Here is a 17,833-nt window from a genome sequence, read left to right on the forward strand (position 1 = left end):
ATATTATACTAGTGTTGTGTGGTGACAGATGATAGCCACATTTGTGGTGAGCATAGCATGACATATAGAGATGTTGAATCACTATGTTGTACACCTGAAACTAATGTAATGTTATATGGCAACTCTACTCAAATAAAGACATTTTAAATTTTTCTGAAGAAATGGGTAGCTGGTACAAACTGCAGAGATCAAGATGGCTGCTCCCAATGGAACCAGCAGCCTGGGTCAGCCACTTTCATAAACACCACTGAGGTGCAGTGGGGATAGCAAAGCTGCTAACCCCTATCATTCCTCTTTTTCAGGAAAGGAGAAGCAGGAGCCTACTCCTTAGACATGGTCTTGATGGTCTTGTGCTCTTTCATGGCTTTCTCCCAAGTGCTGCTGTTGAATTTCTCAGTGCCCACACTCCACGTAACGCTCTTATCTAGGCCGTGTGGAATGATTCCAAAGACTCCACGGTTTGAGTGGGGAGTGTAAATCTCTGAACACCACATCTCTTACAGAAGGCGTGCTGTGCTTTGTGCTTGTTGAATGTGTATGTGGTTGTGCCCTCAGCTTCCTTTAGGAGCTTGAAGCGAGAAGCCAGTACCATAAAGGGTGTATTCTGCTTCCTGCAGATGTTGCAGTTGTGAAGATGTGCAAGTCTTCTGAGGCCCAAACTTCAAAGTGAACTGCTCCATAGCGGCAGCGTCCTATATGGTTCACCAGGGCCTGCTGTTCCTATGTGTCCCACAGCAGCTTGGTGGCACCCTCGATGCTGAGCCTCTGCCGCTTCTGGAACACCTCTCAGACTCCCACCTATCACTCAGGTCCAGCTCGGCCACCAAGAGCATCAGGGTTGCTGGAGATGGCAGAGGTGACGGCCATGGAAGTAGCATGAGCTCTGACAGTAGCTGTTCACTCAACCTGTCTCCTAGGCCCCCGGCAGCGATGACCTCCCCTGCCCTTGGCTCAGGGCTGTCTTGCTGTGGCCTGGCTCCCACCCCCGGCCTGGCCTGAGAAGCATGGAGTGGGGCCTCGGTGGCTGGGCGGGAGTGGGGCACCGCAGGTCCCTGGGCTGCTTCTGTCCATGTGGCTTGGTGGCCACACTCTTCCTTGCACACCACATTGTTCGGCACAGGTTTTTTGTTTTTTTTTTATAGTACTGTAATGTATTTTCTCTTCTGTATGATTTTCTTGATAACATTTTCTTTTCTCTAACTTACTTTATTGTAAGAATATCAGGTGTGATACATATAACATACAAAATATGTGTTAATCAAGTATTGATGTTATCGGTAAGGCTTCTTGTCAACAGTAGGCTATCAGTAGTTAAGCTCTGAGGAGCTAAGAGTTACATGCAGATTTTCAACTGGAGTGGGGAATCAGCACCCCTCACCTTAACCCTGTAGTTCAAGGCTCAACTGCTGTACTAAAAATAATAGCAGCAAATATTTACATAGAACAAATATTATTTCACTTGTGAAAATTAACAAAGGGAAATCTCATTTAGAATGGGGTTGGGAAGCCAGCAGGGGGAACCCTCATACCCTACCACTGGTGGTCAATAGCGGACTCAATAGGAAGAGACATACCCTGCAAGTTAATACTACTTTAGCTACTACCTTACTACCCCAGCAGAAGGAAGAAAGTTTTCTTCTTCCCTGGCAAGAGCCCAGCCACTGAGAGACTGTCACAACTCAACCAATGAAAAGCCACTATACTTCAAAATCCCAGTTTACTCCAATGGACTATTTGTTTTGTAACAGCCCTTGCCAACTCCCTTCTTTCCTCTATAAGAGAAAAGCCTTGCCTATGGTTTTGCCATAACTTACTTGTCTGAATTACAATATTCTATTCCCTGATAAACTCATTTTTGCTGGTAAAATAACTGGCAGTTTTATTTTTAAAGGTTAACATGCTTAATCCTTACAACTACTAATATCCCCATTTTACAGATGAAGAAAATGAGTGACAGAGAGGTTAAGACTATTAACCAGAGTCATATGGTTAATAATTAAAAAAAAAAAATTGGGGCGGGGGTGGCTGCATGGCTCAGTTGGTTAAGCATCCAACTCTTGATCTAAGCTCAGGTCTTGATCTCAGGGCCATGAGTTCAAGCCCCACATTGGGCTCCACACTGAGCATAGAGCCTACTTAAATTTTTTTTTTTAATTGGAGTATGATTGACATATAATATTATATTGGTTTCAGATGTACAACAAACCATTCAATATTTGTGTGCATTGCAAAATTATTACCATAATAAGTCTGGTTATCATCTGTCACCATACAAAGTTAACTTTTAAGATTTCCAGAGTACATGCTGTTAACCACACTTCTAAGAGTCAGAAGAAATCCATGATAAAGAAAAGCAAGAAGAGCACATGATAAAATAGCGGTCTAAAGTCTAAAAAAGATTCAGACTGATAAAATGTAGTTCAGATGTAGCTTAGAGCCAAGAAATAGAGCAAGATTACAGAACCCTCAGGGAGCAAAAGAAACCCTAGACAAAGAGCAGACTGGAATTGGGGCACTGACTGAAGGAACTCACGTATTTTCTCTTAAAATGAACAAGATTGAATTTTGTATGTATTCTATTGATCTGTAATTGTGTAAATGTTCTATAGCCATGGTTTATTATTTGGCACTACCTATAGAATTATAGAATTTTGCCATTAATTATAGCTACTATTTTTTGGTAATGGAAATAAATGTTGTTAAATGAGGGGGATACCCTTAGAGTCTTAACCATTTCAACTATTAATAGATCAGCATGCCCCCTGGAAAAATAATTAAATCCCTCTAGGACTTAATTTCTTTCTTTATAAAATTAAGGGTTATCATAGACTTACGATTTATATAACTTTCAGCTTAAAAACCTTGCCTGGGGCGCCTAGGTGGCTCGGTCGGTTGAGCGTCTGAGTCTTGGTTTTGGCTCAGGTCATGATCTCATGGGTCCTGAGATGGAGCCCTGCATGGGGCTCCCTGCTGAGCGCAGAGTCAGCTTGACGATTCCTCTCCCTCTGCCCCTCCCCTCACCTGGGCACATGTGTGCACTCTCTCTTTCTAAAATAAGTAAATAAATCTTTTTTTTTAGGTTTTATTTATTTATTTGATAGAGAGAGACACAGCGAGAGAGGGAACACAGCAGGGGGAGTGGGAGAGGGAGAAGCAGGCTCTCCGCGGAGCGGGGAGCCCGATGCGGGGCTTGATCCCAGGACCCTGGGATCATGACCTGAGCTGAAGGCAGACGCTTAACGACTGAGCCACCCAGGTGCCCCTAAATAAATCTTTAAAAAAAAAACCCTTGCCTGTTTTTTAATCTGCTAAGCACATAATAGCAAGTAAATCAATATGCATATTGAAAAACTCATAATGTAACTTAGAGGAAAATATAAATGCAAATGATGAAAAGAGGAAAGAAAGGGAAGGGCACACGCTATCTGTACTATTCATTTGGCAATTATCATGCACCATTTTGTGACATTACCTCTACCATTACTTGAATCATGTATTAAGTAGATTCATTATACTCATTTAATTAACTGAACAAATAATTATCGAGCACCTACTAGTGCCAGGAACAGTTCTAGGCTCCAGGTATACAGTGGTTAAAAATCGAGTCCATATGGTTTTGCCAAAGAAATTAAGATTACTTTTAGGATAAAGACTGTCACAGGTATTTCATATTTGCAATCAAGGATGCTTAGCCCTGGGTATCTCCTCATTTAATTGTTTTGAGGCAGTTTTAGGTTTCTGCATAGACAAAACCTAATCTTTGTACTAGAGACTAATTTTTACTAAAAAATAAGCAGGTCAGGGATGCCTGGGTGCCTCAGTCGTTAAGCGTCTGCCTTCGGCTCAGGTCATGATCTCAGGGTCCTGGGATCGAGCCCCATGTTGGGCTCCCTGCTCTGCAGGAAGCCTGCCTCTCCCTCTCCACTCCCCCTGCTTGTGTTCCCTCTCTCACTGTGTCTCTTTCTGTCAAATAAATAAATAAAATCTTTTTAAAAAAATAAATAAGCAGGTCAGTATTTTTTTTATTGAAAACACTGCAACAGGGGCGCCTGGGTGGCTCAGTCATTAAGCATCTGCCTTCGGCTCAGGTCGTGATCCCAGGGTCCTGGGATCGAACCCCGTGTTGGGCTCCCTGCTCAGCGGGGAGCCTGCTTCTCCCTCTCCCACTCCCCCTGCTTCTGTTCCCTCTCTTGCTCTCTCTCTTTCTCTGTGTCAAATAAATAAATAAAATCTTTTAAAAAATAAAAAAGAAAACACTGTAACAGATATGGTGAAATTCTAGAGACCTCCTACTCTGGCACTCTGCTCTTGTGGATCATAATAAGATTATCAGATTGTCAAAAATGTCCTGACCACCAAATATGTACAGGGTGATGTAGGGAATATAAAGAAGAATAAAGGGTGCCTGGGTGGCTGTTGGTTAAACGTCTGCCTTCAGCTCAGGTCATGATCCCAGGGTCCTGGGATTGAGTTCCGCAAAGGGCTCCCTGCTCAGCAGGGAGTCTGCTTCTCCCTCTCCCTCTGCCTGTCCCCCCTGCTCATGCTCTCTCTCACTCTCTCTCTCAAATAAATAAATAAAACCTTTTAAAAAAATAAAGAAGAATAAAATATCTTCATCCCTGGGGCACCTGGGTGGCTCAGTCGGTCAAGCGTCTGCCTTCAGCTCAGGTCATGATCCCAGGGTCCTGGGATCCAGCCCTGCATCAGACTCCCTGCTTAGCAGGGAGCCTGCTTCTCCCTCTCCCTCTGCCGCACCCCCTGCTTGTGCTCTCTCTCTGTCAAATAAATAAATAAAACATTAAAAAAATATCTTCATCTCTGATTCACTTATCACAAAATTAAACAGAAGTTACGGAAGATCTAATTAAAAGTGGCTAAACAATAAAGAAACACATTTATTTCATCTTATATAACAGGAAATCTGGAAGGTAGGGCAGTTTCAGGAGAGGTTGCTTGACTCAATAATGTTATTAGGACTCAGGTTCATTGTGTTTTTTCAATCTGCTGTCCTTAGTAAGTTGGTTACTTCCCACGTAGTCACAAGATGCATGTAGCAGCCTCAGATATCTCCTATTCACCAAAATTACCTACAGGCTGGAAGAGAGCAAAACAGTGCTCTGTTCCCTATGTCCTTTTATAACCATAAACATAAAATAGATAACTTCTCTATATCTCATTGTCCAGAACTGCCTCACTAACCTATGCATAGCTATGGCAAGGAGAATGACATTACCATGACTGGCTTATACTCCTGAATTCTAAACTTTTAAAACCAGAGCTCACAGTAAGAAAATACACATTACATAACACACACATGCACAAACATGCACATGCATGCACACATACATAAAGCTTCACAAACTAACTCTTACCCTTGATGCACACAACATGCTTTGATGTTATTTATGATATTCTATTTCTTTAATTTAAAAATGCTGATAGTAACCCTTCCAAAAAATTGAAGAGGGAACAGCTACAAACTTATTTTTTGGGGGGCCAGCATTAGCCTGATGCCAAAGCCAGACAAAGATACTAAAAGAAAACTATAGATCAATATCCCTGATGAATATCGATGCAAAAATCCTTGACAAAATACTGGCTAAACAAATTTATTTTTTCTTTTTAAAGATTTTTATTTATTTATTTGAGAGACAGAGAATGAAGAGAAAGAGAGCATGAGGGGGGGAGGGTGAGAGGGAGAAACAGACTCCCCAACAAGCAGGGAGCCTGATGCAGGACTCGATCCAAGGACTCCAGGATCATGACCTGAGCTGAATGCAGTCGCTTAACCAACTGAGCCACCCAGGCACCCTGGCTAAACAAATTTAAAAGCACATTAAAAGGATCATAGCTCATGACAAGGTGGAATTTATCCCTGTGATACAAGGATGGTTCAACATATGAAAATTAACCAATGTAATACACTACATTAACAAAACAAAAGATAAAAATCACATGTTAATTTCAAATGACGCAGAAAAAGCATTTGACAAAAGTCAGCACTCTTTCATGATAAAATCTCTGCAAACCAGGAATAGAAGGAAACTACTTTATCAAAATAAAGGCCATAAGAAAAGCTTACAGCTAAGATCCTACTCAATGGTAAACAACTGAAAGCTTTTCCTTCTTTAAGATAAGGAACAAGGGAGGGCACCTGGGTGGCTCCGTCGTTGGGTGTCTGCCTTCCGCTCAAGTCATGGTCCCAGGGTCCTGGGATCGAGCCCCGCATAGGGCTCCCTGCTCAGCGGGAAGCCTACTTCTCCCTCTCCCACTCCCCCTGCTTGTGTTCCCTCTCTCACTGTGTCTCTCTCTGTCAAATAAATAAATAAAATCTTTGGGAAAAAAAAAAGGAACAAGGGAAAGATGCCCACTCTTGACACTTACGTTAAACAAAGTATTGAAAATCCTAACCAGAGCAATTAGGCAAGAAAAAGAAATAAAAGCCATCCAAATTGGAAAGGAAAGAAGTTAAAATTATTTCTGTTCACAGATTATATGATCTTATATGTAGAAAATCCTAAAGATGACATGTACACACACACATACACAAAACTATTCGAACTAATAAATTCAGTAAAGCTGCAAGAAACAAAATCAACACAGAAAAATCAGTTACATTTCTATATACCGGCAATGAACAATCTGAATAGGAAATTAAGAAAACAATTCTATTTACAATACCATCAAAAAGAATAAAATACTTAGGAGTAAACTTAAGCAAGGAGGCAAAACACTTGCATACTGAAAACTACAAAACATTGCTGAAAGAAATTAAAGAAGACAAAAATAAATGGAAAGACATCCTGTATTTATGGATTGGAAGACTTTATATTGTTAAAATATCAGTAATACCCAAAGTGATTTACAGATTCAGTGTCAACCCTATCAATCCCAAAGGCATTTTTTTTTTTTGCAGAAATAGAAAAAAAAATCTTCCTAAAATTCATATGTAATCTTAAAGGACCCTGACTAGCCCAAATAATCTTGAGAAAGAACAAAACTGGGAGTGCCTGGGTGGTTCAGCCGGTTAAACATCTGCCTTCAGCTCAGGTCATGATCTTGGGGTCCTGGGTTCGAGTCCCAGTTGGGGTTCTCTGCTCAGTGGGGAGCCTGCTCCTCCTTCTCCCTCTGCCCCTCCCCCCATTCATGCTCTTTCTCTCTCAAATAAATAAATAAAATCTCAAAAAGAAAAGACAGAAGAACAAAACTGGAGGCCTCACATTTTCTGATTTCAAAACAAATGACAAAGCCATGGTAATCAAAACAGTATGGGACTGGCATAAAGATAGACGTATTGACTGATGGAATAGAATAGAGTGCCCAGAAATAAACCTTCACATATATGGCCAAGTGAACTTTTACAAGGACACCAAGGATACACAATGGGAAAACAGTCTCTTCAATAAGTGCTCCTGGGAAAAGTAGATATCCACATGCAAACGAAAGAAGTTAGATCCTTACCTTATGCCATATACAAAAATTAATTCAAAATAGATTAAAGACCTAAATGTAAGACCTGAAACTATAAAACTCCCATAAGAAAACATACTGGAAAAGCTTTATGGCATTGAATTTGGTAATAATTTCTTGGATATGATGCCAAAAACATGGGCAGCAAAAGCAAAAATATTCAAATGGGGCTACATCAAACTTACAGATTTCTGTGTAACAAAGGAAACAATCAACAGAGTGAAAGGCAACATAGGAAAAGGAGAAAATATTTGCAAATTGTGTATCTGAAAATGGGTTAATATCTAGAATATGTAAAGAACTCTTACAACTCAGGGACATCTGGGTGGCTCAGTCGGTTAAGCATCTGCCCTCAGCTCAGGTCATGATCCCGGGGCCTGGGATTGAGTCCCTGCATTGAGCTACCTGCTCAGCGGGGAGCCTGCTTCTCCCTCTCCCTCTGCCTGCCGTTCCCCCTGCTGTGCTCTCTCTCTCTTTCTCTGACAAATAAATGAATAAAATCTTAAGAAAAAAACTCCTACAACTGAACAACAACAACAAAGCAAACAAACTGACTTTGAAAATGGGCCAAAAACTTGAATAGACATTGCTCCAAAGATGATATATACATAGCCAACAAATATATTGAGAAGATGCACAACTTTCAGTAATCATCAGGGAAATACAAGCCAAAAATGTAATGAGCTATTCCCCTCCTACCCATTAGGATGGTTACTATCAAAAATAAATTAATTTAAAAATCAGAAAAAAACAAGGGTTGGTAAGGATGTAGAAAAATTAGAACTCTTCCACACTGTTGATGGGAATGCAAAATGGTGCAGCCACTGTGGAAAACAGTATGAAATTTCCTCAAAAAATTTAAAAATAGAATTTCCATATGATCCAGCAATATCACTTCTGGATATACATCCTAACAAAGTGAAAATTGGATCTCAAAGAGGTATTTTTGCACCCATGACCATTGCATTACTCATGATAGCCAAGAAATAGAAGAAGCCTAAATGACCATCAAAGGATGACTGGAAAAAGAAAATGTGGTATATATATACAATGAAATATTATTCAGCCTTAAAAAAGAAGGCAATCCTGTCATATGCTACAACATGGATGAACTTTAAGGACATTATGCTAAATGAAAGAAAACAGTTACAAAAAGACAAATATGGGGCACCTGGGTGGCTCAGTTGGTTAGGTGTCTGACTCTTATTAATTTCGGCTCAGGTCATGATCTCAGGGTCGTGAGATTGAGCCCCCCATCCAGTTCTGGCTCAGCACAGTCTCCTTGAGATTCTCTCTCCCTCTGGCCCTCCCCCCACTCTCTTTCTCTCTCTCTCAAATAAATAAATAAATAAAATCTTTAAAAAAGACAAATACTGCATGATTCCACTGATATAAGGTATCTAAAATAGTCAAGTTCATGGAAACAGAAGGTACAATGGTGGTTGCCGGGGCGGGGGGAAGGGGGAAAATGGAGAGTTATTGTTTAATAGGTATAGAGTTTCAGTTTTGCAAGGTAAAAAAGTTCTAGAGAGGGGCGCCTGGGTGGCTCAGATGGTTAAGCATCTGCCTTTGGCTCAGGTCATGATCCCAGGGTCCTGGGATCAAGCCCCACATCGGGCTCCTGGCTCAGTGGGGAGCCTGCTTCTCCTTCTCCCTCTGCCTCTCTCCCTGCTCATGCTCTCTCTCTCTGTATCTCTGTGTCTCAAATGAATAAATAAAAAAAAATCTTTAAAAAAAAAAGTTCTAGAGATCTGTTGCATATAGTTAACACGAATGTGCTATTTACCTAAAAATGGCTAAAATGGTTAATTTTTTATTATGTGCTTTTTTACCAAAACAAGAAACATGTTGACTGTGACCTACTAAATTGGTTTTGACTCACTAATGGGTTACAACCTGGTTTTGAAAAATCCTAGCTTGGATTAATTAAGATTGACCATCTGTGATGTGACCTACCTTGAGGTATAAGCCTGTCTTATATATGATCAAAATCAGGGCTCTGTTAGCAAGCAAAGTAGAGGGAAATGGAATATTATTTGGCAATAACAAAGAATGAAGCGCTAATACATACTATACCTTGGGTGGACCTTAAAAACATGAAGCCAGTCAGAGAAGACGGCATATTATATTATTCTATATGAAATGTCCAGAATTGGCAAATCTATAGAGACAAAAAGTAGAGTAGTGGTTGCCTAGGCCTGGGGTGAGGGGTTGGGGGAAATGGGGATTGACTGCTAGTGGGTACAGGTTTTCTTTTTGGGAAAAAAAAACATGTACTGAAATTAGATTGTGGTGATGGTTGTACAACCCTCTAAATATACCAAAAACATTGAATTATACACTTATTAAATGGCTACAATGTATGGTATGTGAATTCTAGTCCAATTGAGCTGCTAAAACAGGGGGTAAAGTGGTAAACAGAGAGTTTATATCTAATGAAATAAAGACAATAATTCAGCATATGGAAAATGTGTAAAAACAAATGCAAACAACTTTAAAATACTCATCATATATGTGCCTACGTAAACAATTTTGAAATGGGGAAATCAATGGCAGAATTATAGAGAACTAGGAAGTACTCTTTCCCAGTGATATTGTAAATTCATTATATTTTTTAAAAATTTTATTATGTTATGTTAGTCACCGTACAATACATGTAAATTCATTATATAATGGCAATATGTAACAAGAAGTATCATACTCAGTTTTGAACTAGTAAAAAGAAAAGTCCGGAAGAAAAGCTGATGAGTTAGCAAACAACAGTGTCTGCACAGGAGATACTTTATTTAGAAATTTCCTTAGTTCTACATTTTTAGTTTAGCCTCAGAGAGTAGCCTTTCCTAGCTCAAGTATTTTTCTACCTGATTCAGAAAAGTCTGGATTCTCTTCCTATGAATGCTATGCTTCTCCTACTAAGCCATGTTTGAACTCAATCATTTTAGTTAGCCCTCTGTTAATTTTGCCATCCACATTAGATTATGAATTGCTTGAGTCTAAGGACTATAATTTCCAGGAGTGACATTGTATTAAGAAATTAACCTGGGGAGAGGGAGACACCAGCAAAATTTGACCACTGTCACTTAATCAGCTATGTGACCTTAACTTCTCTGAAGCTCAGTTACTTATTTGTATGATGGGAATCATAATGTATTTCAAGGTGGTGTTGTAAGAATTAAATGGGATGAAGTTATATGAAGTATCTAGCATGGAGCCTTGTACGTGGTATATTTTTATTTAACATTAGTTTCATTCACCTGTCTCTCTTTAGCCCTCTGTTCAGTTGTCCCAGTTCAGGTGAAATGTTTTTTTTGCCCTAATTCTCCTCATTACGTGAGCCCAAAGACACTGCTAACTCTAAAACTTAGAGGGATCTTACCAAGCTTCTAGTTTTTACTTCCCATACGGTCCTTACTATTTCCTTCATTTTATTCACTTTTATCCCTTCCCTGTGTATGTCGAGATCTATATTGATTGTATCATTTCCTCTAAATCTGAGTAGGTAGTGGTTATCATGACAATTTTACACTAACAACCAATAAAATTTACATAAAACGTTCACAAAAGATTTCTTGGCTACTATGTAAAGGGGGGTTCATGTACTACATGTACAAAGGAAATTGAGCTATTGGTCAGAAGGTACTGCTAAAATTGAGAAAGCAGTAGTTATGGCTTTAAACTTAATAGTTAAGATAGAGTTACCCATCACACACCCTTAACAGCTAGCTCAGATATCCATCTGTTATGTAAGCAAGGAATCAGGAATCTACAACAGAGCTCAAGGAAGCTTCTGAGTATCTTCTGTACAGATTAAATTACCTGATATATCTTAATAATATTTAGATTAAATGCACAATTTAGAAAAGTATGTGCTGGGGCGCCTGGGTGGCTCACTTGGTTAAGCGACTGCCTTCGGCTCAGGTCATGATCCTGGAGTCCCGGGATCGAGTCCCGCATCGGGCTCCCTGCTCAGCAGGGAGTCTGCTTCTCCCTCTCCCGCTCCCCCCTCTTGTGCTCGCTCTCTCTCACTCTCTCTCAAATAAATAAATAAAAATCTTTAGAAAAAAAGAAAAGAAAAGTATGTGCTGAGGGAAGAAGGGAAAGGAACTAGTATCGAAAGACCAAAATGGGGGTGTTTTTGGTTTATTCAGACCTTGGAGCTGATACCACACAATCAGTTATGTCAATGCCCTCCAGCCAAAGGCCACCGGAAGCATACCTGTAATTGACTAAGTTGGGTTTATTGCTTGTAGCAGGGAGGGAGAATGCACACCATGGGGATCCATGGGGCATCTCATTAAGAGAGTTTAGAAAGGGCTTAGTATATAGGATTTGGGTCCATGTTAGGTGATTTGGGGAAGCGTTGAAGGAAGCAGTCTTTTCTCTGGATATGCCGCATCCATACGGGGTGCTGTCAAGAAGTGGGGGTAATTTCATGATTAGGTATTTTAATAAACCTTACTTAGAAGAAGGGAAGACTAGCCCAAGGGTGAGCTAGGACTGGGGAATGTTTAACTATTTGTGTGGCGTGGACAGTGTTCTTTTTTTTTTAAGATTTTATTTATTTATTTGACAGAGAGTGAGAGAGCACAAGCAGGGTGAGCGGCAGGTGGAGCGGCAGAGGGAAAGGGAGAAGCAGGCTCCTCGCTGAGCAAGGAGCTGGGTGTGGGGCTCGATCCCAGGACCCTGGGATCATGACCTGAGCCAAAGGCAGACGCCCAACCGACTGAACCACCCAGGCGCCCCTTGGACAGCGTTCTCATTTTATCTAGGTTCCAGTATGATTACACAGCAGTCTTTTTTTTTTTTCCTTGATACATTGTAGTCACAGAATGGCCTTTTTGATGTTTATAATCTGCAAGATTGTTTATGTTCAGTAGGAGAACACCAAGATCTAGTTGTGCCTGGTGGCCAGGGACCTGGATGTCAGGACTTGATTTCCTCTTTCTCAGTTAGAAGCATTATCTGCTCCTACCCCATTTTCTCTGTTTTCTTGTTGAGTTCTCACTGTAAAATCAGACATTTCTAAGATTATTGTTATAAAAGGGAAGGGAAGGGAAACTAACATTTATTGACTACTTATATATTAGGCACTGTTGTACATATAACGACCCATCTCCTCTAAAAATAATAACAACCCTTGGGCAGATCAGCATCTACATTTTACGGAGGAAGAAACCAGCTCAGAGAGGATAGGTCACTTGCTCAAAGTTACACAGCTAGTTAATGGAATCCGATTTTGAATCCAGATCTGTCTCCAAAGCTTTATGTGCTTTCTGCTCTACCATTGCTTTGAAGGAATTTTAGGAATACAACCTATTCTTTATGCCTGTACTGTTTATTTACGAAAAATATTGGGGTGGCTGGCTGGCTCACTTGTGGAGTATGTGACTCTTGATCTCAGGGTTGTGAGTTTGAGCCCTGCATTGGGTGTAGAGATTACTTAAAAATCTTTTAAAAAATCTTTAAAAAAAGGAAAAATATTATATTCAGAATTGAAACACGAAGAAGTAATAATTCCTTGAATTAAGTTTTATTGACTATTTTTAGATTAGATTATATATGTCAGGTGGCAGAACCTATAGAAAGTGCATGATATTTTAGTCCTGTTCCACCAGACACTACAAATATCCTCAGTGGGGGGCTCAAAGCAGGAAAGAAGTAAAGTGTTGGAAGCCACATATGTGGATTCTCCACTGTAGGAGAAACTTAAGAACTGCCATCTAGAGAAAAGGGGTTCCTAGAGGTGAGCTTCTAGGTTCCAATTTAGCTCCTATAGCCTCTCTCAGTTGGCCCAGACATGCAGGCTCAGCCTTGCCCCAGTCTCTAGAAGCCATCTGGCTGTCAGGCAAGAGAAGCATAAAGAACCCTCTACTCTTAGCTCAGTCACTCAGCATAAAGCTCGTCTTCCTACCACGTCCCTTTCTCACCTAACAGTCTAGTCTAATAAATGGGCTCTTACCTTGCTCCTTATGAATATGTTTCTACTTTATACTCCAGTTCCAGTAACAAAATTCTCCTCATGGGGAGTCCTCACAAATAGTTCTCTTTCTCCATGACAGTGGGTAAAGAAAGAAAGTTTCAACAGGCACAGTCCTCTTTTCATATCGAGCTAAATTGCTTCAAGGATTTTCATCTAAGCGGCTGACCATTCCCCTTTATGGACTTCTATTAATGTTCAAACCTGGAAATTGGAATCAGATAGACTTAGTTTGAACCCCTGCTCTTCTACTAAACTACCTTGGGCAAAACACTCAGTGTCAGCTTCCTCATCCTGAAAAAGGAAATGAGAATGTTTGTCTTGCGGGGTTGTTGAGAGAGTGAGATGCTGTGTGATAAGGACAAGCAAAGTGCCTGAAACATAAATGTTCAGGAATTGGTAGCCCCCCTTTTTTTTTTAATTCAGGTAAAGTTCACATGGAATTAACCATTTGAAAGTGTACAATTCAGTGACATTTAGTACATTCACAATGTTATGCAACCATCTCCTCTTTCTAGTTCCAAAACATTTTCATGGTGGCCAAAGGAGATCCGGAGTGGTAACTCATTTATAGCTCAGAAATGCTTTGAACCCTGTGGGTGGTAAGAAAAATGCATCACAATGAGAACATTAAGATCACAATCTAAGGCTAAGTACAACACTCTATTAATTGCTCTCTGATCTCTGGTGTGATGCTATGGTGGAGGGCGGATGGAGCTCAGCAAAACAAAGGTATAATTCCTAGTCTACTTACTTTATAGTCACTTGCAGAAATTTTCATCTCACATAAGGTCAACCTGCAGGGTTTTTATAGCTTGGTTGCCCTTTCTACTCACCATCATACCATGAAGTTTCGCTAAAGCACATTACTCAGCTAGGTTCTATGCCAACTTCTTGTAACACAATTTATCGTTGACCCAGACTAGGTGTTTGCTAATTCACTCGGAATTAATTGTGCACTTTAATTATTTTCATTGAATCAGTTCCCATGTCTGTAGCTTTTTAAAGTACTAGTTGCATACTAATTAAAAATTACCCATCGGTTGTATATAAGGCACAACTAGAAATTTTCTTTTTAATTTTCCTTCTCTGACTCATAAACTGGCTCAGAAGCAATTTCAAAAAGGAGTAAAACATTTGCAGGTGATATGGCATCCATGGAATAAATGTTCTTTTTTTCTCCTCAGGAGAATACGTAGATGTATACATTCTTATTTCTTAAAATGGTCTTGTTAGGGGCGCCTGGGTGGCTCAGTCGGTTAAGCGTCTGCCTTTGGCTCAGGTCATGATCCCAGGGTTTGGGGACTGAGCCCTCCCTCTGGCTCTCTGCTCAGCGGGGAGTCTGCTTCTCCCTCTCCCTCTGCCTGCCGCTCTGCCTATCTGGGCTCTCTCTCTCTCTGTCATCCTCTCTTTCTCTCTGTCAAATAAATAAATAAAATCTTAAAAAAATAAAATGGTCTTGTTATACTGCCGTCACAATTTCCACATTGCTCTTAGACTCCTCGTTTTCTATGAGAATTTTTAGCAACTTTTTGATTTTTAGAGTATGATAGGATATAGACTTTTTTACATTCAGATTTAAAAAAAAACAATTTTAAATGAGACAGTCATGTGTTGCAATGGAGAAAATATTCTTTACAAATGGATAGTGAGAAGAGCAGCTTAGTACCATTCATAACCCATGTCAGTTACTTGAATGAGGGAACACGAGACTGGAAGTCTGTTGGAAGCGTGGCTTCTAGTCCTTAGCCTTAAATGAAATAGCTCTGTAGTTTGGGGCAAGTCACAACCTGACACAAGGACCACAGTTTTCTTGATTTGTCACACCATCATCATATTGCTCCTATCTACGTCATCCGGATGCTGTAAAGACAAACTCAACATGTCCCAAGATTAAGTGATTACAGCCACCATCTCTTCACCCAACTCTCTTTCCCAAATCTTGTCCTTTATGCTCCGAATTATCACAAGTCTTTCTTCTTTATTCCATTCTCATTAGCCCAGATCAGATCCAATTCACCTTAGTTTTCTGAACAGTTGCAGTAAACTAGCCCGCCTCCCCTCCTTCTTGCCCTCCTCCAAACCATCCTGTCCTTTACCAGAGTTATATACTGAAAACACGATTGGTGCCATTCCCTGGCTTAACACTTGAAATGGCTCCCTACTGCAAAGTGACAAAGTTTACTTATTAAGTCTGGTACATGAGGTTCATTAGATACAGCTTCATTATACTTTACCAACAATGAGCCCCCATATAAGATGATTCATATCATCAAATCTTCAGTGACCGTATGGTGGCTGGTGTTTATGGTCCACCATGCCAGATTGCCGAATCCATCTGATTCTAGCTCAGCATGGTAAAAGCTCGATGTTTCACTGCCAACTTCCTACACCAAGCATGAGTCATAGCATTTCTCGGCTGTTGCTTTCTCAGAAGCTGTGGAAGTCTTCTAAACCATACATGTGCAACCTGAAGTATGTGGAGTTAATGTCCCAGGGATGGAGGACAACTCTCAAGCAAAGGAGGGCAAAAGTCAATGGATACATGCCACAGTTTCTCTGTTCTGCGTTGAGCCCATCTGAGGCCTGTTCTATACAGCTGCTCAGAAAGTTGCTAACAGGCTTGAGCTCTAGTTGCCCACAGTGGTTACACCCTGTTTCTTTGGAAGTGATTCTTGGGACCACTTCCCAAATAAACTACCCACACCTAGTCCTTGCTTCGAAGTCTGCTTTATGGGTAATCCAAATTAAGAGACCTTATTTTTGTCTGCTTGATTTTTTGATCATTAATATACACATGCTAAAGTCTCCTAGCATGAGAGTGATTTCTCCTTATGTTTCTACTACATGTCACTTCTATATTTCAAAGCTCTCTTGTTAAATGTCTAAAGCTTCATGGATAAAACCACCATGATGCATCCCTCTTTGTTCCATTAAATTTATTCACCTTGAATTCTATTTTATATGACATTAATATTGATACATCTGCTTTATTTTCATAGCTTTGGCCTTGTATAACTTTTTTGATTTTTAATTTTTAATTTTTATTTTATTTCAGTAGAACAAAAAAATAAGTGTATAGATGGATTAAAATCTCCAATCTGTGGGGAAACAGTCACTATCATACACTGTTGGTGGGACTACAAAGTAGTACAATCTTTTTGGAGAGATGTTTGGAACTATCTAACAAAACTACCTATGCATTTGTCTTTCAACAAAACAATCCTGTCCCCAGAAGTTTACCCTGAGAATAGACCTACAGCAATATAAAATATACATACACAAGGTTATTCATTATAGCATTGTGATTTCAAATTACTGGAAACAACCTAAATCCTCATGTGAGAGAGTGCTTGAATAAAGTAAGGTACATCACACAATGGAATACTATGCAGATGCAAAAAAGAATGAGGAAGACCTTTATGAACTGACATGGAGTGACTTCCAGAATATAATGTTAGGTGAAAAAAGCAAAGTGCAAAACAGTATGCTACCCTTCACGCAAGAAAAAAAAGGGGAAATAGGAAAATAGACATGTATCAGCTTATTTGTGCAGAAAGAAACATGAAAAGAAATTAGAAACTAATGAGATTGGTTACCTACAATAGCTGGGCAGTAACAAAGTAGAAAGTAGGGGGTATGGAAAGAGAGTAGAAGAAATATTAAAGAGTTATAGTTCTCTGAATGTGCATTTTTGTCTAGTTCTGACTTTTGGAACCACGTTAATGTTTCACATACTTAAACATAAATAAAATCAACAAGGATGGGCAAGGCAAGAAAAATGGAATAGAAATAGAAACAAATGAACCCAACTTTATTTCAAACGAATAACATGACCACGTCAAAGTGTTTGTGTGTTTGTATGGGAGAGGGGACATCGAAGACTTAACATAAGTAACTGAAATGACAGTATTTTGATGATATACTTCGTGAAGACCACAGGAAAAAAATTGGCCTCCCAGTGATAGATGATTTCGAGCCAGCAACCTCTAAGCTTCATTTCCTACCTGCGTCTGTCACCTCCTGCAGGATTCTGATAAGACTTGCCCCTTAACACCCACACATTCCCGTAAGGTCATGCATCCTCTGGCTGCCTCTTTAAAATTTTGAATTGCACAGGAACCTCTCCTAAATCATGGGCCACTGGGACTTTCTTTTTATAAAATGCCTGTGCGAGGCTATTCATTCTCTCTCAGTTCTGGACTTTCTCCCATAGAGCCATCCACCCTACTTTTTGCCTTGGGGCTTCCTTACCTTTTTGACTGAGACAGTTTTGTTTTATTCATACCAAAAGGCTACCCTTGTAAGTTTCACCATTTGAACCTAACCTTGGGAGGGAGCTTTCCCATGACACGGTGAGATTACTATAACATAACTTAAGGATAA

At 40.0% G+C, this 17,833-nt stretch overlaps 1 pseudogene; it reads right to left on the reverse strand.

Moving 5' to 3' along the window:
* Positions 1-320: 320 nt before the first annotated feature.
* Positions 321-878, reverse strand: LOC116624663 (annotated as a pseudogene).
* Positions 879-17,833: the final 16,955 nt, after the last annotated feature.

Source organism: Phoca vitulina, unplaced genomic scaffold (assembly GCF_004348235.1).
Source record: "Phoca vitulina isolate PV1807 unplaced genomic scaffold, GSC_HSeal_1.0 scaffold69, whole genome shotgun sequence".
NCBI classification, from domain to species: domain Eukaryota; kingdom Metazoa; phylum Chordata; class Mammalia; order Carnivora; family Phocidae; genus Phoca; species Phoca vitulina.